The 25,327-nt window shown below is 35.7% G+C and overlaps 2 long non-coding RNA genes across 2 annotated transcripts; both read left to right on the top strand.

Annotated features, from left to right (window-relative positions):
- Positions 1 to 5,550: 5,550 nt before the first annotated feature.
- LOC148760338 (uncharacterized) lies at positions 5,551 to 7,494 on the top strand. Its single transcript, XR_016023240.1, has 3 exons — positions 5,551 to 5,650; positions 6,300 to 6,383; positions 7,252 to 7,494. It is a non-coding gene; the product is annotated as an uncharacterized LOC148760338 (long non-coding RNA).
- Positions 7,495 to 23,145: 15,651 nt separating this feature from the next.
- LOC148760337 (uncharacterized) lies at positions 23,146 to 25,089 on the top strand. The gene is made up of 3 exons (XR_016023241.1): positions 23,146 to 23,245; positions 23,895 to 23,978; positions 24,847 to 25,089. It is a non-coding gene; the product is annotated as an uncharacterized LOC148760337 (long non-coding RNA).
- Positions 25,090 to 25,327: the final 238 nt, after the last annotated feature.

The raw sequence follows: 25,327 nt of genomic DNA, 5'->3' as shown, positions 1-25,327 counted from the left end.
ATGTATTTAGAAATTAAATTGGGCAAGAAATCATTAAATTTTCACAATACCCACTCTTGGCTGGATGCTCAATGCTGTACAATGATGATGAAATGATTTTATTCTAAGGGAAATGAAGAGAAAATGATAAAAAAACAATTAAACGTGATAAAAAAACAAAGTAGAAAATTAACTGAGTTAATGTCTCATTTTTGGCCGAATTTTCCAAGAAAGGGAGTGAGCTGATTTTGTTGTTTTTAGAAGGTTATTGGCTGATATTTAATGGTTAAAAATGTTGGAGAGAGAATGAGATGATTTAGAGCTAAAATGGAGAGCGTCAGCAATTTATCGGGCAAAGTGCCAAAAATAGGTTAATACCGCGTTTAAGCCGTTTTAGGCTATTGCATTTCATACCATGCATTAGTATAGGATTTAAGTTAATTATATAGTGATTTAGCATCAATGTGATGAATTATGTAAATTTTTGTAATGTGTCTAGGAGGAGAGCCTTTCGAAAAAGGCAAAGAAGTCGTACCCGACGAGTAGTGATCGGGGCGCTTAGAAAGCTTTTAGTTTGTACAAACGGTGAGTAAACTTATTATTATTGTAAATTATCTAAAGTTTATTTTTAAATGCCCTTTATGTATTTTATGAAATGAGAACGAGATTAAAACGAGATTTTTGATGTTTTAGGAATAAATGTGACAAATAAAAATATATTGTATTGATTATGAAATTGAGTAATTGGAGGCTGCAAATTGACTTGAAAAATATATATTTTCCTAGGAATGGCTTATGAGAAATGAGTATATGTGGCTATATTTTGTGAGTGCATTGGGAAATTTATGTAAGTTGTTTTTACTATGCAGGCTGGATAAATAAATAAAAGCCACGTTATACTGTCGAAATTTTATTAAAATTGGTGGGTTAGCCACTGTAGTGACGGGTTTTCGTGGACTGCCTATTAGAGGGGCACGATAAACCCAGTTATATAGTTATTTCGGTTGTAGAGGCGAGGAGGGTAACTCCCGGGGTAGTATTAAAGCTCACTTCACGTCGAACCCCCACGTGAATGTGTAACTCGGCCAACGCCAAGGAACGACTGGTTTTAAAAATAAAAATGTGTTTCACGTGTGAATATTTTAACACCCTTGGCGGACTCGGTTAGATGCCTCGGCCAAGGTATCCCTGAGGATTAGTTTTGGCTTGAGCCTTGTTTTAATAAAAGACATAAGCCTTAACAACTGTTTTGGTAAATTCCAAATATTTTATGGTTTAAGAAATAAATTGGAAACATTATGAAATGGGTTGAAATTTGTTGTTTAAACTTGCCTCCATTTTACTCGCCTTTAGATATTTATGATAATGTCTATTTACTCATTGGGATTTTATAATCTCACTACCTTCCTGTCCACCCATTTCAGGTTCAGTATAGACTGTAGATAGCTGATCTCATCGAGGACTACCATTGGATCTGCATTTTCCAAACCGTAGGTTCACAGTCCTCTTTACTTTTGTTTATTCGGGGGCCCTCTTGTTATTGTAAATTAAATTAAATATTTTGGCTTACTGTATTCAGTATGTATAAATTTATTTAGTTTTTACGCTATAAAAATTATTCACGTATAACTTTATAAATATTGTTTTATAAGAAAATAGAATATTTCCCTTAATATTTTCTTTATTTTCTTATTATATTCAAATAACCGTAATTTCGTTTTAAATGAAGATTTTAGACTTTTAAACTCATTTTGAATATGAATTATGTGTTTTGTACTTGTATATTACGTTTTAGCCAGTTTCAAAATTTTTTAGAAAAAATGACCAAAATACCCTTGTGTGGCGAAAATTTTATTTTGATTGTTTTTGATCTAAAATAGTGTATATTCTCTAAAAACTCGATATTTAACAACGATTGCTCATAGGAAAGGAAAGAAACTGATATGTAAGCCTTGCGGGGTTTCGGTTGGCATTTCGGGTAATGAGTGTCAATCGGGACGTCGCGGCGATTGTCATGGGCCTGAGGGAGGTTCCGGGTCGTGACAGATAAATTAGAATATGATGATACATATTTGATGCTTTTTCAATCCAAATTCGATTCGGCCCCAAAGAGGCCAGATTAGCTTCTATAAGGTCAGACCTGTGTTGATTGGCGATAGATCCTGCCTCATTGGGCTGCTTTGATGCCAGACCACACCTCTATAACTTTTTTTTTAAAAAAAATTAAAATACTGTTTTGATGGTGAAATCACACCACAAATCTACACAAAAAATTTTATAAATAAAAAATTGAATAGATAATGCATTAATGGTTAAATATATTATTTATTAATACATATGGTTCGTAGAGGAGAAATAGGGATTGGAACTCTGAACCTGGATGATCTTGAGGAGAGTAATAATGTCATAGATCTCACATTAGTAAGAGCTTGGGTAGGTCTTGGATATATAAATATGGACCTTCTAACACCTACAAAACATGTCTTTTGGATTGAAAATATGGGTCTGTGACAAGTGATATTAGAGCAGATCTGGATCTCCACTAATATGGGACTCCCATGAGAGATATAAGGGTTGAGGTAGACTTGAATTAGTGAAATGCCCCATACTTTGATATGGTGACAAATAAAGCTTATCGGATGTGAATTGAGATATAATAAGGTATTTTGGGAACCAAAGAGACAAGATAAAATTTTTAGAATAAAACAATATTTTATTAATGAAATAGTATTACAATATTAATGTTTAACCGGATGTCGAAATCAGATATGAAGAAGGATCATATGGTTGATCCAAGTAGGGGAAAAGATGTCAAGCCTGACTTTATAAAATACTTGTCATGACATACATGTGATGGATAGCATGTTTGCATGCTAGGAGAGTCCCGAAAAAAATTTACAAAAGTTGGTATTGTACCTAGAGGTACAACAAAGTTGATTTAAGCCTCGAATTAGATCAAATAGAGAATTTAAGATGAAATTAAGAATATTAAAGTCTCAGAATGGTTTAATATGGTGATTTGGAGTTCGAGGATCAATTTGGAGTCAAACCAGAATTTTCACTATCTAAGGGCAAAATGGTCATTTGCCACTTGAGGACAAAATGAGAATTTTTAGAAAAGATTTTTGGCCCCATTTGACTTATTGGAGTATGATTTGAGGATTAAGAAGTGAAAAAAATTTATTCTTGGTATTTTTCAGAGCATAGGGGTAAAATGGTAATTTTACCACCCTAGGGGTAAAACAGTAATTTTTCACCACCAGGACATTTGTCCAGCACATGGTTTTCCCTTATTCTCATTTTGACCATTGACTAATTGTGTGGTGGAGATAAAAAGGATTAAAATTTTTAAAGTTTTAAAAATGGGCCAATGACATGATGCCACGTGTCATGCCTTTATTAATTTATTATTTTTCTTTTTAAAAGGAAAAAAAATCAGCCCATCTTCCACCCCATGGCCGGCCAAACCAGCAAGAAGAGAGAGAAAACAAAAACAAAACCCTAGAGAGAGAAAATCAAAGAAAAAGTGTGAATTTTCAAGGAAATTAAGTGAAAAAGGTGAGATTTTTTCTATTAAGCTTGAGTTTTCTTATTCCCAAGCATTTCTTCTTATTTTCCATGATTAAATTGCATGTTTTCATGGTGATTTAATGGCTGGTCATATGGGTCTAGAGAGAGAAAATTGTTGGATTGATTTGATTTTGATATATGTTAGTGTTTAGTGTTAGTTTAGCATGTTAGTAAACAAAATATGTAGAAAAACATTCATTTTTCCCATTACCTAGCCTTAGCTGAATTTTCAAGTCAATGGTGAGGAAGAATGTGATGTTATTTTACGTTATTTGATTATGAAATCATGGTTTTTGATATTGAAATTAATGAATTATAGAAAGAAAATCAAGTAGGAAAAATTGTGACAATGATGCACCATTTTGGCCGAATTTTTCCAAGAAGGAATATGAATGTGGCTTTGCTGATTTTTGGTTTATTTGGCTGGACATTGGTGATTTGAAGCATTAGAAAAAGAAATGGGATCAATTGGAGCTAAATTGGATGCGTATTTCAATTTATCGGGTAAAAGATCGAAATAGGTCAATACGGTGTTTAGCTAAAATTTAGACCTTTTGCATTTCATACCATGCATTAGTGATCTAAATTAGTTATTTCAATTTAAGGGCAACGTAGTAAATTCCTTGATTTTATACTATGTCAAGGTGGTGTGCCCTTCGACAAAGGCAAGGAAATTACGCTTGGGGATCACTAAGCTGAGTATACCCGAAATCTGAACTTTTGAAACCTGTGAGTAAATCTATTATCATCTGAATTATCTAGAGTAGTTTTTATTCAATTTTGTGATTTGTGAAAATTATTTTAAATGATGAATTTCTTGTTTTATGAGAAAAATATGAATTTATAAAATAAATGGAATTATAAAATAAATTGAAATTTTTATTGAAATACCCCGTACTTTGATATGGTGATAAATAAAGTTGATCGAATGCAAATTGAGGTCAATTAAAATGTTTAGAAGTGATAAAAGACGAAAGGAGTAGTTTAGGATAAAATGTTTCGCAAGTGAGAAAATAATAATAATTTTATCATAGGAGAATTTGTGAGATAAAAGGCGATTCAGAAGTTAAGTGAGGCATAATAAGGTATTTCAAGTACTAAGGAGACAAGATAAAATTTTTAAAATATTAATATTTAGCCGGATGTCAAAATCAGTCAAGAAGAAAGATCATATGGTTGATCCAAGTGGGGGAGAAGATGACAAGCCCGACTCTACAAAAATATTTGTGATGACATACATGTGGTGGATAGCATGTTTACATGCTAAGAGAGTCCAAAAAAAAAAATTTACAAAAGTCGGTATTGTACCTAAAGGTACAACAAAGTTGATTTAAGCCTTGAACTAGATCAAATAGAGAATTTACAATGAAATTAAGAATTTTAAAGTCCCAGAATGGGTTAATATGGTGATTCGGAGTTCGAGGATCAATTTGGAGTCAAACTGGAATTTTCGCTATCCAGGGGCAAAATGGTCATTTGCCACCTGGGGACAAAATGGAAATTTTCAGAAAAGATTTTTGGCCCCATTTGACTTATTGGAGTAAGATTTGAGGTTTAGAAGTGAAAAATTTTAATTTCGGTATAATTTGGAGTAAAAGGGTAAAATGGTAATTTTACCATTCGAAATCGAAAATTTAATTTTTTGAAAGGATTTTGATCAAATTTAATTATTTGGAGTGTGAAATGAGTATGAGGAGTGAAAATTATGCATTATGGAAAATTTTCAATTTTTGGGGTAAAAATGTAATTTTTGAAAAGTTCAGGGGCAAAAGTGTAATTTTGAAAAATTTGCTCCACCAAAACTTTGGAAAAATCTGGAAATTTCACTTAAGACTTGGATAAGTCAAAGGGAATGCATGGTGGAAAAAATAGGACAAGTGGATGGCTAGAAAAAAAAATGAATTAATAAAATATTTAAAATATGAATAAAATAATATTATTTCATTAAACAATAAAAAGGCATAAAAAAAATCAGCCCACCCATTCTTCTTCTTCAACATTCGGCCAAGCAAGAAACAAGAGAGAGAAAGGAGAAAACAAAACCCTAGAGAGAGAAAATCAAAGAAAAAGTGTGAATTTTCAAGGAAATTAAGTGAAAAAGGTGAGATTTTTTCTATTAAGCTTGAGTTTTCTTATTCCCAAGCATTTCTCTTTATTTTCCATGATTAAATTACATGTTTTCATGATGAATTCAATTCTGAAAAAATGGGTTAGGAGAGAGAAAGTTGTTGGATTTATTTGATTTTAATTTATGTTAGTGTTTTTAGTTAGTTTAGCATATTTAGAAACAAAACAACAAGAAAAGAATTTATTTTCTCCCCCAACCATTAATGGCTGAATTTACCATGTAGTGAGTGAGGATGAGTTTGATTTTATTCTAGGAGAATTGGTTAAGGAATAATGAATTATGAGCCTAGAAAAATAATGGGAATTTTCGGAGCAAAAATACGAATTTTTACCCACTAGGGGTATTTTCGTAATTTGCTGTTGGGACTGATAATTTGCATCACACTGAGGGACATTAAGTTAATTTGGGTGCAATTGAGGTATAGAAACTGAAAAGAATTAAATTGGAGTTTAAACGAACCCGTTAGGAATTTAATCGGGTGATAAGACGAATTAGGCTAATATCGGATTTAGATAGTTACCAGTGCATTTTTGCATTCCATATCATGCATTGGTAGTCCAAATTAGTTTAATTTTGATTTAGTACCAACTTAGTGAAATTCTCGATTTTGTACTGTGTCAAGGTGGTGAGTCCTCCAATAAAGGCAAGGAAATTGCATCCGAGGACCAGTAGACAGAGTGCTTCGAAAGTCTGCATTCTAGACATTGTGAGTAAACTTATTATCGTCTTAATTATCTAGAGTAGATTTATACAACTATGTGATTTTATGAAAAATGGGTTTAAATGGTAAATTGTTATGTTTTAAGGGAAATTGTGATTTTATAAAATGATTTTATAAATTTTCTGAAAAATCGAATATTGGTTTTGAAAATAGAGTAATTGGAGACTGCTAGTTTGTGTTGCAAATTTATGGTTATGAATTGAATGGCTTATGACAATAAATGAGCATGAATGGCTAAACTGATTTTGGTGTTATAATTATTTATACTGTGTATTCAGCCTTGAGAGGCTAGGTTGCGATAAATTGCCATGACATGCTAGAATGAATTTTATTGATTGGTGGATTATATATTAATTATTTACTGCAGAGGGGGTTCCGTGGACCAGCCTATTAGAGGGGCACGGTAAACTCCATTATATTATTACCTCGAACGGAGAGGCGCGTAGGATATCTCCTGGGGTATAGCTTAGGGTTCACTTCACGCCAAACCACCACGTGAAGGGGAACTCAGCCAACGCCAAGGAGCGGCTGTATTTTTTTCAAACAAAAATATATTTTAAGTGTACACAAAATTTTAACAGCCTTGGCGGACTCGGTTAGATGCCCTGCGCAAGGTATCACCGAGTATGAGTTTTGGCACGAGCCAAAGTTTTAAGAAATTCATAAGCCAAGTTGATTACTCGATTTTTATGGATTGATTTTATTTGGTTGAAATGAGTTGAATGGTAATGAAATTACAGTATGATGATTTATTTTAATTGTCTCCATTTACTCGACTTTAGATAGTTTAGATGGTATCTGTTTACTCACTGGGATTTTATAATCTCACTACCCTCATTTCCTCAGATTTCAGGCTCAGGGAATTCCGTAGTTAGCTGACTTGAACAAGGACCTTCATTTGGACTCGAATCGGTAAAAGCTGTAGGTTTCCAGCTTCCGATGCATTTTGGATAGATATGGGCCCACGTGTCACTGTAAAAGAAATTTTATGCTTTGGTTATTTGCTTTATAGTATATATGAATATAATTATCTTTTACGCTATAAGAATTATGTACCGATAGTTTTATGAAAATTATTTTACAAGAAAATAGTTTATTTTATTGAATATTTTTATCATATTCAAATGGTCAAATTTTCACTTCAAATGAACGTTTTAGATACTTATTTTGTTTTTAAATCATTAAATATATATTTTCTGCTTACCTATTACATTTTTACCAAGTTTTGAGATTTTTGAAGAAAAATTACGAAAATGCCCCTATGAGCCAGAAAATAATATTTTATTGTTCTTATTTGAAAATGACTTATGATTTTTTTAAATGCGAGATTTAATAATTGTTGCTCACCGGGGAGATGCGAAAGTTGATGCTAAGCCTTACGGGGTTTCGATAGGCATTCGGGGTGAAGAATGTCTGTCGAGGCCTCGTGGCGGTTGTCACGGGCTCGATGGGGAGTTTCGGGTCATGACAATTTTATTGGTATCAGAGCATGGTTTAAAGATAAGATATTTTGATTTTAAAGCTTTGGATTTTAAAGTTTTTGATTTTAAGGTTGTTTTAAGAAATCTACTCTGACACTGCGTGGCCCCAAGTCCAGTTAAGTTAAGTTAAGTTAGGTTAGATTGAATAGAATGTATGCATCTACATATAGAAATCTACCTATTTTTGAGATGCATAAATAATTAAACAATTACTATTTGATTGCATATAGGTTTTGAGGTGCGCTGGTGATACATACACCATGTCTAGGAGAGACGGTAATCCCGACGCCTCTCATAGTATTAGCGAGGGATCGCTAGATTCTACTGCTAAGAGCCGATGGCAACCTGAACCGAGTTGTCCAAAAAGTGCAGATAGTAATAATATTAATGTAAGCATAAGAGGTTCCCTTTTGAGAAAATCTAAGGAACATGTTAAAGAAAGGGGGAAATTAAGGATAGCCGAAGGAGGTATTTGTTCTAGGAAGAGCGTGACAGTAGTCCGACACTTTCCACCAGGTTGTGGGAGAAAAAGGGACAACCAGAAAAGGATAAGGAGAAAGTAACAGTGGCAAGTAAACCTCTTAGAAAAGTGTCAGGTGTACGACATTTTCCTCCCGGTTGTGGAAGAAATGTTGCATCGGTGAGTGATGAAGAATATAGGAGAATACAACAAGCCTGGTGTGAGACCCTGTCAAGCTCGATTAAAAGACGGTATTGTATCGAGTGGTACAACTAAGTTAAATCGAGCCTTGAACTAGTTCAAATAGAAATTCTAAGAGGAATTTGAAAATTTTAAAACCAACAGAATGGTTTAGAATAGTGATTTGGAGTTCAAGGTCCAGTTTGGAGTCCATCAGAAAATTGACCAATTAGGGACAAAACGGTCATTTTACCATTTGATGATTAAATGGAGATTTTTAGCCAAGATTTGATCACATTTGACCAAGAATAATTATATGAAATATAATTATGATTATTGGAGTATAAAATGATGTTTAGTAGTGAAAAATTGTGATTCCCGGTATTTATAGAGTAGAAGGGCAAAATGGTAATTTTGCCACTAGTGGACTAAACGAAAATTTTTTTTAAACAATTTTTGCCCCAATTGGTTAATATTGATCAATAGTAGTGTTATTTTAGGTTGAAAAGTAGAAATAATGAGATTCCGGTACATTTCGGAGTATAAGGGCAAAATCGTAATTTTTTTGTCTCGGGGGCAAATCAGTAAAATTTTCGGCCCAGCACTTGTCAAGACCAAGGGATTTTAATTATGGTAGGATTGGATAAATACCAGAATATTTGTGGTGGAAAATTAAGAAGAAAAAGTCAAAAAGTTAAAATTTTGGCCAATAAGCATGTGACACATGGCATGCTTGATTATTTTATTATTTTCTATAGAAATCAGCCCATTAAATCCCCAATTCCCTCACCATATTCGGCCTAGACATCCAGCAACCAGAAAAAAGGAAGAACAAAAGGAAAAACAAGAAAACCTAGGTGGAAATTCAAAGAAAAAGTGAAGAAATCAAGGAAACAAGCTAGGTAAGTTAAAATTTCTTTAATTCTCCTTGATACCTAGCTTACCCATGCTTTTGTTCTTGATTTCCATGGTTGAATATTGAGTTATCATGATGAATTCAATTCTGAAAAATGGGTATGGAAGAGGAATTGTTGTTGGAATAATTTGATTTTAGACTATGTTAGTGTTTAGAGATAGTTAAGCATGGTTATGAACAAAAACACTAAAGAAATATTTAATTTCTCTAGGGTTCCTTGTTGGCTGAACCATGAGGGCTGAATATCAATGGGGGATTGTTTTTATTTCAAGGAAAATGGCATGGAAAATGATGAAGTAAGGTGAAACAGTTATGTAGAAAAAATTCGATGCTAGTACACCAAATGACCAAATTTTTTTTCTATAAGGAATTGTGAGGGTTCTAATGCTGAATTTGGCTTTATTTAAATGTATGTGGTAAATTAAGGTATTAGAGGAGAAATGAATTAATTTAGAGGTGATTTGGACACAATCGTCGATTAATCGGGTGATCGGTCGAATTTAATCGATACCGTGATTAAGCGGTAATCGGGTATATTTGTGCATTTACATATCAAGCATTAGTAGTTTAAATTAATTTATATCAATTTAGGGACAATATGGTAAATTCCTCGACTTGGTTATTTGTCAAGGTGGTGAGACGTCCGGAAAAGGCAAAGGAATTACGCTTGAGGACTATTAGTCAGAGTTCACCCGGAATCCGAATTTTCGACACCTGTGAGTGGACTGCCTATCAAAATTGTTTTGGGAATATGACTGTTTTGAACAAAGTGTTTGAATGATTTTATGCAATTTTTCATGAAAATGAATGCCTTGGGAACAAGCTTTTGAGAAAAGGTTTATGTTATGAAATGTGGTTATTATGGATTTCTATGTGGCTGCATTATGTTGATATACATATGTGCTTGAATATAATGTTGTGTAATTATGTTGACTCGGCTATGTGCGAGTAGGGAGTGTGCATAAGCCGAGGATGACCCGGTTATGTGCGAGTAGGGAGTGCGCATAATCCGGTGATGACCCAGCCATGTGCGAGTAGGGAGTGCGCATGAGCTGGTGATGTTGATGATGGGTTGGTGAGATGATGATGATGGGTATATACGTATATATATATACATATGTAAATGTGTGTGATATAGCAAATTGATGGACAATGATTTATGGTTGTAATGTACGTAAAATTTGACACATTATACTTTGAGAATTTTCATGAATGTTAGGTTGATTTTATTAGTTTAGTAGGATGGCTTTTGTTGAGTGAGGAAAAATGTTTATCTTGTTGCCTTGTTTTCACTGCATCGAAATTCATGCTCGCTGTAGCGAAAAAAAAACTCTGGGGTTTGGAGGGGTTTTAAATAGGAATGAACTAAATTGCATTGTTTGAAACAAGTGCATCATGATTTTAAATTTTTCCTAATTGTTGCTTGTTCCCTTCCTTGTTCACTCACTGGGTTTATACTCACCATTTTCAAATTCATGTTTTCAGATCACGAGGTAGCCGATAATTAGGACGAGGTGTCCTTGTAGATCTGTGTACATCTTCTGGTAGGTGTCTCGGCATTCGGTAGCTGTATATCCATCCGAGTCACTCCGCTGGAGGTCGAGTATTATTTTGTTATGTATAGATGAACTTAAATGTAAATTTTAAAAGAGTAATGCCAGTACGAGTTGGCAATGTGTATCACTATTTTGACTCAAAGTCATGAAATACGACTTAGTGATAATAAATAGAATCATAAGTAAAATAAATAATAGGCTTGCTTGGGTTTAGTGGATTACGTCCATTGGACCCATGCGCCGGTCATGACCCGAAATTTGGGTCGTGACAGTATTGGTATCAGAGCCCTAGGTTTGTCTAGGTCCTAGAACTTCCTTTTTGTTAGTCCAGCGGAGAGTCGGGTCTTTATGTGGGAACTTCAGTTGTAAAGTGTGAACCGCGGCACATTTTACAACCAAATGACCGCATAGATTCCCTATCTTAGAAACCACCTGTTGCTTTAAGTATGATTATAATATGTGTTTAATAACAGGCGTTTGCTTTTGTCTAGGTAAGAATGCCGCCTAAGACACGAGCCGCCTCAAGACGGGCAAGGGAGCAAGATGTTCCCATTGAGATGGCAGATAGACCACGGGCATCCACCCAGAGAGGCCGAGGTAGACGTGGCAGGGTCACTAGGCCGGTGGGGTTGGATACGCCTGTGAGTAGGCAAGAAGAGGGACAGTCCTCAGGTGATGTAGATAGACACCCAGCTAGGGGTATTACTATTGAGGATTTGGCGGCAGGCCTACAGGGAGTTAACCGGGTTGTAGAGATGATGGCGACCCGCATGGAAGATATACAAAGGGTAGTAGAGGGGAGACCTACAGTACAAGAATCCCCTAGCTCCCAAGGACAGGCCGATCACCAACATCATGAGGAGGAAAGGGGACATCTAGATATTTCTCTTCCTGACTTTCTCAAGCTTAAGCCTCCAACATTTACAGGGTCTGATGCATCGGAGAAACCCCAGGTTTTCTTGGATAAGATGGAAAAAATTTGTAAAGCCTTGGGATGTTCTAGTGTTCGGTCAGTTGAGCTAGCCGCCTTCCAATTAGAGGATGTGGCGCAGGAATGGTATAGCTCTTTATGTAGAGGCAGACCGACTAATGCAACACCGTTGGCCTGGAGTGAGTTCAGTGTAGCCTTCTTAGATCGATTCTTACCACTCAGTGTGCGTAATGCCAGAGCTAGAGAGTTTGAGACTTTGGTACAGACTTCAAGCATGACGGTGTCTGAGTATGACATCAAGTTCACGCAGCTAGCTCGTTATGCGCCCTATCTCGTTTCTACTGAGGAGATGAAGATTCAGAGGTTTGTGGATGGGTTAGTGGAGCCATTATTTAGGGCTGTGGCATCCCGAGATTTCACTACCTATTCTGCAGCAGTGGATCGTGCTCAACGCATCGAGATGAGGACCAATGAGAGTAGGGCTGCGAGAGATAGAGCAAAAAGGGGCAAGACAGAGGGTTATCAGGGCCGTAGAGATTTCAGCAGTGGTGGTTCATCTTCTAGCCGTCAGGGTCCACAGAGGGACTCACGGTTACCGCAGCAGGGGAGTGACGCACCTGGTGCTAATATTAGGGTGGGACAGAGAACCTTTAGTTCTAGGAGGCAGCAAGATTCTAGACAGAGTAGTCAAGTCATTCGCTCTTGTGATACTTGTGGGAGACGACATAGTGGACGGTGCTTCCTTACTACAAAAACTTGTTACGGGTGCGGTCAACCTGGGCATATTAGGAGGGATTGTCCGATGGCACATCAATCACCAGATTCTGCTCGTGGTTCCACTCAGCCAGCTTCATCTGCTCCGTCAGTTGCTGTCTCATCTGGCCGGGAGGTTAGTGGATCGAGAGGTAGAGGTGCGGGTACTTCCTCTCAAGGCAGACCATCTGGGTCCGGACATCAAAGTTCTATTGGTAGAGGCCAAGCGAGGGTGTTTGCTTTAACACAGCAGGAGGCTCAAACATCCAATGCCGTGGTCTCAGGTATTCTCTCCGTTTGTAATATGAATGCTCGAGTACTATTTGATCCTGGTGCTACCCATTCTTTTATCTCTCCATGTTTTGCATCTCGGTTGGGTAGAGGTCGTGTTAGGAGAGAGGAACAATTAGTGGTGTCTACTCCTTTAAAGGAGATATTTGTGGCCGAGTGGGAATATGAGTCATGTGTAGTGCGAGTCAAGGACAAAGACACTTCGGTGAATCTAGTGGTGCTAGACACCTTAGACTTTGATGTAATCTTGGGGATGAATTGGTTATCACCCTGTCATGCTAGTGTGGACTGCTATCATAAATTGGTTAGATTTGATTTCCCCGGTGAACCATCATTTAGTATTCAGGGGGATAGGAGTAATGCTCCAACCAATTTGATATCGGTCATATCTGCCAGAAGATTATTACGACAGGGTTGTATAGGTTACTTGGCTGTTGTAAAGGATAGTCAGGCAAAGATTGGAGATGTAACTCAAGTGTCGGTGGTGAAGGAGTTCGTGGATGTATTTCCTGAAGAGCTACCAGGTTTGCCTCCTGAACGGGAGGTTGAGTTTTGCATAGATTTGATTCCCGACACTAGACCTATATCCATACCCCCATATAGAATGGCACTTGCAGAGCTTAAAGAGCTTAAGGATCAGTTGGAGGATTTGTTGGATAAAGGTTTCATACGACCTAGTGTATCCCCATGGGGAGCACCAGTGTTATTTGTGAAGAAGAAAGATGGGTCACTTAGGTTGTGCATTGATTATCGACAGCTTAATAAAGTGACGGTGAAGAATAAATATCCTCTCCCAAGGATAGATGATTTATTTGATCAACTACAAGGAGCACAATGTTTTTCTAAGATAGATCTGCGATCTGGGTACCATCAGTTGAGAATCCGGAACGAAGATATACCCAAGACCGCATTTCGAACAAGATATGGGCACTATGAGTTCTTAGTGATGTCATTTGGGCTCACGAATGCTCCTGCAGCCTTTATGGATTTGATGAACCGAGTGTTCAAACCTTATTTGGATAAGTTTGTAGTGGTGTTTATTGATGATATTTTGATATATTCAAAGAGTCGAGAGGAGCATGAGCAGCATCTTAAGATAGTGCTCCAAATTTTGAGAGAACATCGATTGTATGCTAAGTTCTCCAAGTGTGAGTTTTGGCTCGAAAGTGTTGCATTCTTGGGGCATGTGGTATCTAAGGAGGGGATACGAGTTGATACAAAGAAAATTGAAGCAGTGGAAAAATGGCCAAGGCCAACATCAGTTACGGAGATTAGAAGCTTTGTGGGTTTAGCTGGCTATTATCGTCGCTTTGTGAAAGACTTCTCCAAAATAGTTGCCCCTTTGACTAAGCTGACACGTAAAGATACAAAATTTGAGTGGTCTGATGCTTGTGAGAATAGTTTTGAGAAGCTTAAGGCATGTCTCACCACAGCTCCAGTGTTAAGCCTGCCGCAAGGCACAGGGGGTTACACGGTGTTTTGTGATGCATCGGGGGTTGGTTTAGGATGTGTATTGATGCAACATGGGAAGGTGATTGCGTATGCATCTAGGCAACTTAAAAGGCATGAGCAGAATTACCCCATACACGATTTGGAAATGGCAGCAATCGTGTTTGCCTTAAAGATTTGGAGACATTACTTGTATGGTGAGACTTGCGAGATATACACGGACCACAAAAGTCTGAAGTATATATTTCAGCAGAGGGATCTTAACTTACGGCAACGTAGATGGATGGAGTTGCTAAAGGATTATGATTGTACTATTCTTTATCATCCCGGTAAGGCCAATGTAGTGGCGGATGCCTTGAGTCGAAAATCAATGGGAAGCTTGGCACATATTTCCATTGGTAGGAGATCTTTGGTTAGAGAGATCCATAGCTTGGGAGACATAGGTGTGCGTTTGGAAGTTGCGGAGACAAATGCTTTGCTAGCACACTTTAGAGTGAGGCCTATTTTAATGGACAGGATTAAAGAAGCACAAAGTAAAGATGAGTTTGTGATTAAGGCCTTAGAGGATCCTCAGGGTAGGAAAGGAAAAATGTTTACTAAAGGCACAGATGGAGTGTTGAGGTATGGAACCAGACTTTATGTGCCTGATGGTGACGGGTTGAGGAGAGAAATATTAGAGGAAGCTCACATGGCAGCTTATGTGGTACATCCAGGGGCTACAAAAATGTATCAAGATTTGAAAGAGGTGTATTGGTGGGAAGGACTTAAGAGAGATGTAGCTGAGTTTGTCTCCAAGTGCCTGGTTTGTCAGCAGGTTAAGGCCGAGCATCAAAAGCCTGCAGGGCTACTACAGCCATTACCAGTACCCGAGTGGAAGTGGGAACATATTGCTATGGACTTTGTAACGGGTTTGCCTCGAACCAGTGGGGGATATGATTCAATTTGGATAGTAGTGGACCGGTTAACAAAGTCAGCTCATTTTCTTCCGGTTAAGACTACTTATGGGGCTGCCCAATATGCTCGAGTTTATGTGGATGAGATAGTGCGACTACATGGTATTCCCATTTCTATAGTATCTGACAGAGGAGCTCAGTTTACTAGTAGGTTTTGGGGAAAGTTGCAAGAAGCATTGGGCACTAAGTTGGATTTCAGCACAGCTTTCCACCCTCAGACTGATGGACAATCTGAACGGACCATACAGACATTGGAGGATATGTTGAGGGCTTGTGTGATAGACCTTGGTGTCAGGTGGGAACAATATCTACCCTTAGTGGAATTTGCCTACAACAACAGTTTCCAAACTAGCATCCAAATGGCACCATTTGAGGCCTTATATGGACGAAGATGTAGGTCACCCATTGGATGGCTAGAGGTGGGAGAAAGGAAACTTTTGGGGCCTGAATTGGTGCAGGATGCAACCGAGAAAATACACATGATCCGTCAGAAGATGTTAACAGCACAAAGTAGACAGAAATCATATGCTGATAACCGACGGAGAGACTTGGAGTTCCAAGTAGGAGATCATGTATTTTTGAAAGTTTCGCCAACTAAAGGGGTAATGAGGTTTGGCAAGAAAGGGAAGTTAAGTCCTCGGTATATAGGGCCATTCGAGATCTTAGAAAAGGTTGGAGCGGTGGCTTATCGTTTGGCATTACCACCAGACCTCTCTAATATTCATCCCGTGTTTCATGTGTCCATGCTTAGGAGGTACAACCCAGATCCATCACATGTAATACGGTATGAAACAATTCAGTTGCAAGATGATCTAACCTATGAGGAACAACCGGTAGCTATCCTTGATAGGCAAGTTAAAAAGCTCCGTTCAAAGGATGTAGCCTCAGTGAAAGTGTTGTGGCGGAATCACACTAGCGAGGAGGTAACGTGGGAAGCTGAGGATGAGATGCGGACAAAGCATCCACACCTCTTCGATATGTAAAGGTAAGCCACTCTACATTGAATTTAAATTCGGGGACCGAATTTTTATTAGTGGGGGAGAATGTGAGACCCTGTCAAGCTCGATTAAAAGACGGTATTGTATCGAGTGGTACAACTAAGTTAAATCGAGCCTTGAACTAGTTCAAATAGAAATTCTAAGAGGAATTTGAAAATTTTAAAACCAACAGAATGGTTTAGAATAGTGATTTGGAGTTCAAGGTCCAGTTTGGAGTCCATCAGAAAATTGACCAATTAGGGACAAAACGGTCATTTTACCATTTGATGATTAAATGGAGATTTTTAGCCAAGATTTGATCACATTTGACCAAGAATAATTATATGAAATATAATTATGATTATTGGAGTATAAAATGATGTTTAGTAGTGAAAAATTGTGATTCCCGGTATTTATAGAGTAGAAGGGCAAAATGGTAATTTTGCCACTAGTGGACTAAACGAAAATTTTTTTTAAACAATTTTTGCCCCAATTGGTTAATATTGATCAATAGTAGTGTTATTTTAGGTTGAAAAGTAGAAATAATGAGATTCCGGTACATTTCGGAGTATAAGGGCAAAATCGTAATTTTTTTGTCTCGGGGGCAAATCAGTAAAATTTTCGGCCCAGCACTTGTCAAGACCAAGGGATTTTAATTATGGTAGGATTGGATAAATACCAGAATATTTGTGGTGGAAAATTAAGAAGAAAAAGTCAAAAAGTTAAAATTTTGGCCAATAAGCATGTGACACATGGCATGCTTGATTATTTTATTATTTTCTATAGAAATCAGCCCATTAAATCCCCAATTCCCTCACCATATTCGGCCTAGACATCCAGCAACCAGAAAAAAGGAAGAACAAAAGGAAAAACAAGAAAACCTAGGTGGAAATTCAAAGAAAAAGTGAAGAAATCAAGGAAACAAGCTAGGTAAGTTAAAATTTCTTTAATTCTCCTTGATACCTAGCTTACCCATGCTTTTGTTCTTGATTTCCATGGTTGAATATTGAGTTATCATGATGAATTCAATTCTGAAAAATGGGTATGGAAGAGGAATTGTTGTTGGAATAATTTGATTTTAGACTATGTTAGTGTTTAGAGATAGTTAAGCATGGTTATGAACAAAAACACTAAAGAAATATTTAATTTCTCTAGGGTTCCTTGTTGGCTGAACCATGAGGGCTGAATATCAATGGGGGATTGTTTTTATTTCAAGGAAAATGGCATGGAAAATGATGAAGTAAGGTGAAACAGTTATGTAGAAAAAATTCGATGCTAGTACACCAAATGACCAAATTTTTTTTCTATAAGGAATTGTGAGGGTTCTAATGCTGAATTTGGCTTTATTTAAATGTATGTGGTAAATTAAGGTATTAGAGGAGAAATGAATTAATTTAGAGGTGATTTGGACACAATCGTCGATTAATCGGGTGATCGGTCGAATTTAATCGATACCGTGATTAAGCGGTAATCGGGTATATTTGTGCATTTACATATCAAGCATTAGTAGTTTAAATTAATTTATATCAATTTAGGGACAATATGGTAAATTCCTCGACTTGGTTATTTGTCAAGGTGGTGAGACGTCCGGAAAAGGCAAAGGAATTACGCTTGAGGACTATTAGTCAGAGTTCACCCGGAATCCGAATTTTCGACACCTGTGAGTGGACTGCCTATCAAAATTGTTTTGGGAATATGACTGTTTTGAACAAAGTGTTTGAATGATTTTATGCAATTTTTCATGAAAATGAATGCCTTGGGAACAAGCTTTTGAGAAAAGGTTTATGTTATGAAATGTGGTTATTATGGATTTCTATGTGGCTGCATTATGTTGATATACATATGTGCTTGAATATAATGTTGTGTAATTATGTTGACTCGGCTATGTGCGAGTAGGGAGTGTGCATAAGCCGAGGATGACCCGGTTATGTGCGAGTAGGGAGTGCGCATAATCCGGTGATGACCCAGCCATGTGCGAGTAGGGAGTGCGCATGAGCTGGTGATGATGATGATGGGTTGGTGAGATGATGATGATGGGTATATACGTATATATATATACATATGTAAATGTGTGTGATATAGCAAATTGATGGACAATGATTTATGGTTGTAATGTACGTAAAATTTGACACATTATACTTTGAGAATTTTCATGAATGTTAGGTTGATTTTATTAGTTTAGTAGGATGGCTTTTGTTGAGTGAGGAAAAATGTTTATCTTGTTGCCTTGTTTTCACTGCATCGAAATTCATGCTCGCTGTAGCGAAAAAAAAACTCTGGGGTTTGGAGGGGTTTTAAATAGGAATGAACTAAATTGCATTGTTTGAAACAAGTGCATCATGATTTTAAATTTTTCCTAATTGTTGCTTGTTCCCTTCCTTGTTCACTCACTGGGTTTATACTCACCATTTTCAAATTCATGTTTTCAGATCACGAGGTAGCCGATAATTAGGACGAGGTGTCCTTGTAGATCTGTGTACATCTTCTGGTAGGTGTCTCGGCATTCGGTAGCTGTATATCCATCCGAGTCACTCCGCTGGAGGTCGAGTATTATTTTGTTATGTATAGATGAACTTAAATGTAAATTTTAAAAGAGTAATGCCAGTACGAGTTGGCAATGTGTATCACTATTTTGACTCAAAGTCATGAAATACGACTTAGTGATAATAAATAGAATCATAAGTAAAATAAATAATAGGCTTGCTTGGGTTTAGTGGATTACGTCCATTGGACCCATGCGCCGGTCATGACCCGAAATTTGGGTCGTGACACCTGGATTGAGGAGCAAAGGAAAAAATCTCAAGAGGAGGAAAACCCGGAAGAGGATCTTTAGGAGGACTCGGAGTAGAATCTTTCGATAAGATCAGATTAAGATGATGATCCCAAGGACATGTAATATTTTCGTAGGATTTTACACTACCTTAACTCTAACTAGATGTTGTGTAAAAGAGATAATAATTATCTATACAAAGAAGTAAAAATAGTTTGGCTTTTAAAGTATAAGACTAGAATGTATTATAAAATGGTTGTTTAAGTAACTGAAGGTATATGGGAATCTTTAGTATGATAGAGATAAATTGGTAATATAATTATTGAGGAAGGTTATAGAAGGAAGCAATAAGGTTATAAATGACATTCGGAATGGATAATGTGATTACCTTAATGATTGTAATTTAAGCATGAAGGGGATTATTCAGTGATGTTATGACAATATGAGATAATAGTTGGGCACAAATATAACCCAATGAAGTTAAATTATGGAATATGGGGAATATAAAATTTTGATTCAGTAAGGATTGTGAGAATAAAGTGAGGAGGAAGCCGGGCTATTTTCGTAGTTAATTATACCGAAAGTCAAGAAGATAATTGGATAGGGATGACAATAAATTTGAGGAAAGTTGTAGATAGTAAGCAACTTATGTGTGGAGTGGTATATTTATCATGAACTTATTACACTGTATGGAAAGGATGTTTTGAGGTGGAATTTTATGAATGTTGATAAACGTCAAAAGATGACATGAGATGAAAGTATTAATCTAGCTTAGTGTGTATGACAAGAAAATAGAAGGTACCTAACTTATGGAACTCATGATATATATCTAAAAGGGAAACCACTGGTTGAGAATGATTGATGTGGTGACTTTGAATGCAAACAAATAGCTTTGATGAGAAAATTTCTAATAGCTACAGTACTTCAACATTGATTGTTCAACGCTATAATGCTCCGAATATCTCACGCCTATGATGCATGAGTAAGATGGGAGTGACACGATATTGAGCTTACAAATTGAATTTTGGTTGTTGGTCATTGTGTTTTGTTATCTGGGAGTCTTAAATATTCTGGAGAATGTTTACCCAAATGAATTGAAAAACTTCTTTATTGCCTTGTATATAGGCATATAATTAAAAGAAAAAAAAATTGAAAGATTCTTGAAATGACTATATTGAGATGAGATACCAAATAATGAAAGTGTGAAGGAAGAATTACGAGACTGGTATAGAAAATCAGTTTATATAGAATATCATTACGAGAATTTGTAATATCTGTTTTGATACAGTAAAATGACAAGGGTTAGTAACAACATGAGGCTAATTGTGTGGCACCCTGGAAACCTATGAAGACGATTTAAGGATTGAATGGATGAGTACGTATTTATATATCTTTAAGATTAAGTGTTTTAGGAATACATAAACATCTTTGAGAAGAGATTATAATCATACACAGCAAGTATGAAACGTAAAATTTTTAAAACTTGCTGAGAAGCCTAACGACTAAATCACAAGTTAAGGGATCACATGCTGTGAGACATAAGTTTAAGATAGATATTCCCAAGGAAATACTCAAGAGAAGTTTTGCTCTGGATCTCGTTAAAGCAAGCACTAAGTTATGTGATTATAAAAAGGAAGCTGTAAGCTGAGAGTGATATTAGTATTAATATTGAAAAATACTTGAGGGGAATCTAGTTTTAAGTTTTACAATTTCAAGTACAAATTATAAATTAGTTAAGGAAGAATGATGTTATGTTCATATGAAGGAGTGGAACAAAGGATGATAGAAGTTGACCTTGAAAATGAAGTCAGATAATGAAACTTTCCTAATATATTATGGAAATTGGAATTCGAAAATGCTTAAGGCATACATGATTCAAATGGGTTTGAGTCTTAAGTGACAAATCAATATCGTAATGCAAGAAAGATACAAGGTAATATAGAGGCATGAAAGATGATTAAGGACAAAAGAATGACTCTTAGGAATTGTGGTATTGCATGAGATGCAATGATCAAGTTGAGATAAATCTTTGAGGCATCAATAGGATTATAAAGCATACACGTATAATAGATTATAATTCAATGGAGATGACATTGTGATGAATGATATATAGTATAAGGAAACTCAAACATATGGTTGGAAATGATATGAATGATATGAAGTTATACACAAGTATAATAAGAAGGTTGACATGCACTATAAGAATTATTATATTGAAACTAGGATTGGGATACGGATGAATAATGGGGGAATGTAGTCCAAGGCATGTGAACACATGGATTCCTATATATAAAGAGAGAGGTTGACATTTGAAAATGCATGTATATATGTATATATGAAATTGATAATTTTACTAACTGAAGTGAAGAATGGTTCTCGGTAATTGGGAGATTTTGAAATAGTGTCCAGAGAGGTTAGTGAGCTAAAGTGTTAACAGACATGTAATGAACGATTAAAGTTATGAATGACTTTAAAAGTAAACCTTAAATTGTTTAAGTTTTTAATGGAACTCCATTAAAGGAAGGGTTTGGACCAGTATAAGATGGATGAATCAAGGTTGAGAAAATTGGTATGGAGCAAATTAATAAAACGATGAATAGGTATACATAAGTAAGTATGATATGTGATCGAAATCGGTATAATTGAGATGAAGTTATGGTTCAAATGTAATAATGGTGATAAAGGCATGCTTAGTGTCTAGATATAAGAGATCATGGTTGTGAAAAGTATTACTGATCCGATTCCAAAGGATGATAATTGCCGTAAATAAAGCATTTAATTGAACTGAAGGTGAACGAGGGAAATAAATTGAATGTCCCTATAGAAGGAACAAGGAGTAGGATCATAGAAGGAGATTGATAACGCAACATCGACGGGAATTCGAGGACGAATTCTATTTAAGTGGGGGAGATTGAAATACCCCGTACTTTGATATGGTGATAAATAAAGTTGATCGAATGCAAATTGAGGTCAATTAAAATGTTTAGAAGTGATAAAAGACGAAAGGAGTAGTTTAGGATAAAATGTTTCGCAAGTGAGAAAATAATAATAATTTTATCATAGGAGAATTTGTGAGATAAAAGGCGATTCAGAAGTTAAGTGAGGCATAATAAGGTATTTCAAGTACTAAGGAGACAAGATAAAATTTTTAAAATATTAATATTTAGCCGGATGTCAAAATCAGTCAAGAAGAAAGATCATATGGTTGATCCAAGTGGGGGAGAAGATGACAAGCCCGACTCTACAAAAATATTTGTGATGACATACATGTGGTGGATAGCATGTTTACATGCTAAGAGAGTCCAAAAAAAAAAATTTACAAAAGTCGGTATTGTACCTAAAGGTACAACAAAGTTGATTTAAGCCTTGAACTAGATCAAATAGAGAATTTACAATGAAATTAAGAATTTTAAAGTCCCAGAATGGGTTAATATGGTGATTCGGAGTTCGAGGATCAATTTGGAGTCAAATTGGAATTTTCGCTATCCAGGGGCAAAATGGTCATTTGCCACCTGGGGACAAAATGGAAATTTTCAGAAAAGATTTTTGGCCCCATTTGACTTATTGGAGTAAGATTTGAGGTTTAGAAGTGAAAAATTTTAATTTCGGTATAATTTGGAGTAAAAGGGTAAAATGGTAATTTTACCATTCGAAATCGAAAATTTAATTTTTTGAAAGGATTTTGATCAAATTTAATTATTTGGAGTGTGAAATGAGTATGAGGAGTGAAAATTATGCATTATGGAAAATTTTCAATTTTTGGGGTAAAAATGTAATTTTTGAAAAGTTCAGGGGCAAAAGTGTAATTTTGAAAAATTTGCTCCACCAAAACTTTGGAAAAATCTGGAAATTTCACTTAAGACTTGGATAAGTCAAAGGGAATGCATGGTGGAAAAAATAGGACAAGTGGATGGCTAGAAAAAAAAATGAATTAATAAAATATTTAAAATATGAATAAAATAATATTATTTCATTAAACAATAAAAAGGCATAAAAAAAATCAGCCCACCCATTCTTCTTCTTCAACATTCGGCCAAGCAAGAAACAAGAGAGAGAAAGGAGAAAACAAAACCCTAGAGAGAGAAAATCAAAGAAAAAGTGTGAATTTTCAAGGAAATTAAGTGAAAAAGGTGAGATTTTTTCTATTAAGCTTGAGTTTTCTTATTCCCAAGCATTTCTCTTTATTTTCCATGATTAAATTACATGTTTTCATGATGAATTCAATTCTGAAAAAATGGGTTAGGAGAGAGAAAGTTGTTGGATTTATTTGATTTTAATTTATGTTAGTGTTTTTAGTTAGTTTAGCATATTTAGAAACAAAACAACAAGAAAAGAATTTATTTTCTCCCCCAACCATTAATGGCTGAATTTACCATGTAGTGAGTGAGGATGAGTTTGATTTTATTCTAGGAGAATTGGTTAAGGAATAATGAATTATGAGCCTAGAAAAATAATGGGAATTTTCGGAGCAAAAATACGAATTTTTACCCACTAGGGGTATTTTCGTAATTTGCTGTTGGGACTGATAATTTGCATCACACTGAGGGACATTAAGTTAATTTGGGTGCAATTGAGGTATAGAAACTGAAAAGAATTAAATTGGAGTTTAAACGAACCCGTTAGGAATTTAATCGGGTGATAAGACGAATTAGGCTAATATCGGATTTAGATAGTTACCAGTGCATTTTTGCATTCCATATCATGCATTGGTAGTCCAAATTAGTTTAATTTTGATTTAGTACCAACTTAGTGAAATTCTCGATTTTGTACTGTGTCAAGGTGGTGAGTCCTCCAATAAAGGCAAGGAAATTGCATCCGAGGACCAGTAGACAGAGTGCTTCGAAAGTCTGCATTCTAGACATTGTGAGTAAACTTATTATCGTCTTAATTATCTAGAGTAGATTTATACAACTATGTGATTTTATGAAAAATGGGTTTAAATGGTAAATTGTTATGTTTTAAGGGAAATTGTGATTTTATAAAATGATTTTATAAATTTTCTGAAAAATCGAATATTGGTTTTGAAAATAGAGTAATTGGAGACTGCTAGTTTGTGTTGCAAATTTATGGTTATGAATTGAATGGCTTATGACAATAAATGAGCATGAATGGCTAAACTGATTTTGGTGTTATAATTATTTATACTGTGTATTCAGCCTTGAGAGGCTAGGTTGCGATAAATTGCCATGACATGCTAGAATGAATTTTATTGATTGGTGGATTATATATTAATTATTTACTGCAGAGGGGGTTCCGTGGACCAGCCTATTAGAGGGGCACGGTAAACTCCATTATATTATTACCTCGAACGGAGAGGCGCGTAGGATATCTCCTGGGGTATAGCTTAGGGTTCACTTCACGCCAAACCACCACGTGAAGGGGAACTCAGCCAACGCCAAGGAGCGGCTGTATTTTTTTCAAACAAAAATATATTTTAAGTGTACACAAAATTTTAACAGCCTTGGCGGACTCGGTTAGATGCCCTGCGCAAGGTATCACCGAGTATGAGTTTTGGCACGAGCCAAAGTTTTAAGAAATTCATAAGCCAAGTTGATTACTCGATTTTTATGGATTGATTTTATTTGGTTGAAATGAGTTGAATGGTAATGAAATTACAGTATGATGATTTATTTTAATTGTCTCCATTTACTCGACTTTAGATAGTTTAGATGGTATCTGTTTACTCACTGGGATTTTATAATCTCACTACCCTCATTTCCTCAGATTTCAGGCTCAGGGAATTCCGTAGTTAGCTGACTTGAACAAGGACCTTCATTTGGACTCGAATCGGTAAAAGCTGTAGGTTTCCAGCTTCCGATGCATTTTGGATAGATATGGGCCCACGTGTCACTGTAAAAGAAATTTTATGCTTTGGTTATTTGCTTTATAGTATATATGAATATAATTATCTTTTACGCTATAAGAATTATGTACCGATAGTTTTATGAAAATTATTTTACAAGAAAATAGTTTATTTTATTGAATATTTTTATCATATTCAAATGGTCAAATTTTCACTTCAAATGAACGTTTTAGATACTTATTTTGTTTTTAAATCATTAAATATATATTTTCTGCTTACCTATTACATTTTTACCAAGTTTTGAGATTTTTGAAGAAAAATTACGAAAATGCCCCTATGAGCCAGAAAATAATATTTTATTGTTCTTATTTGAAAATGACTTATGATTTTTTTAAATACGAGATTTAAT

The sequence above is a fragment of the Theobroma cacao genome, chromosome 10, assembly GCF_053813885.1.
Source record: "Theobroma cacao isolate CCN51 chromosome 10, ASM5381388v1, whole genome shotgun sequence".
NCBI lineage: Eukaryota > Viridiplantae > Streptophyta > Magnoliopsida > Malvales > Malvaceae > Theobroma > Theobroma cacao.
Note: the sequence above shows the minus strand (reverse complement) of the source record. Positions and strands in the feature narration are given on the sequence as shown.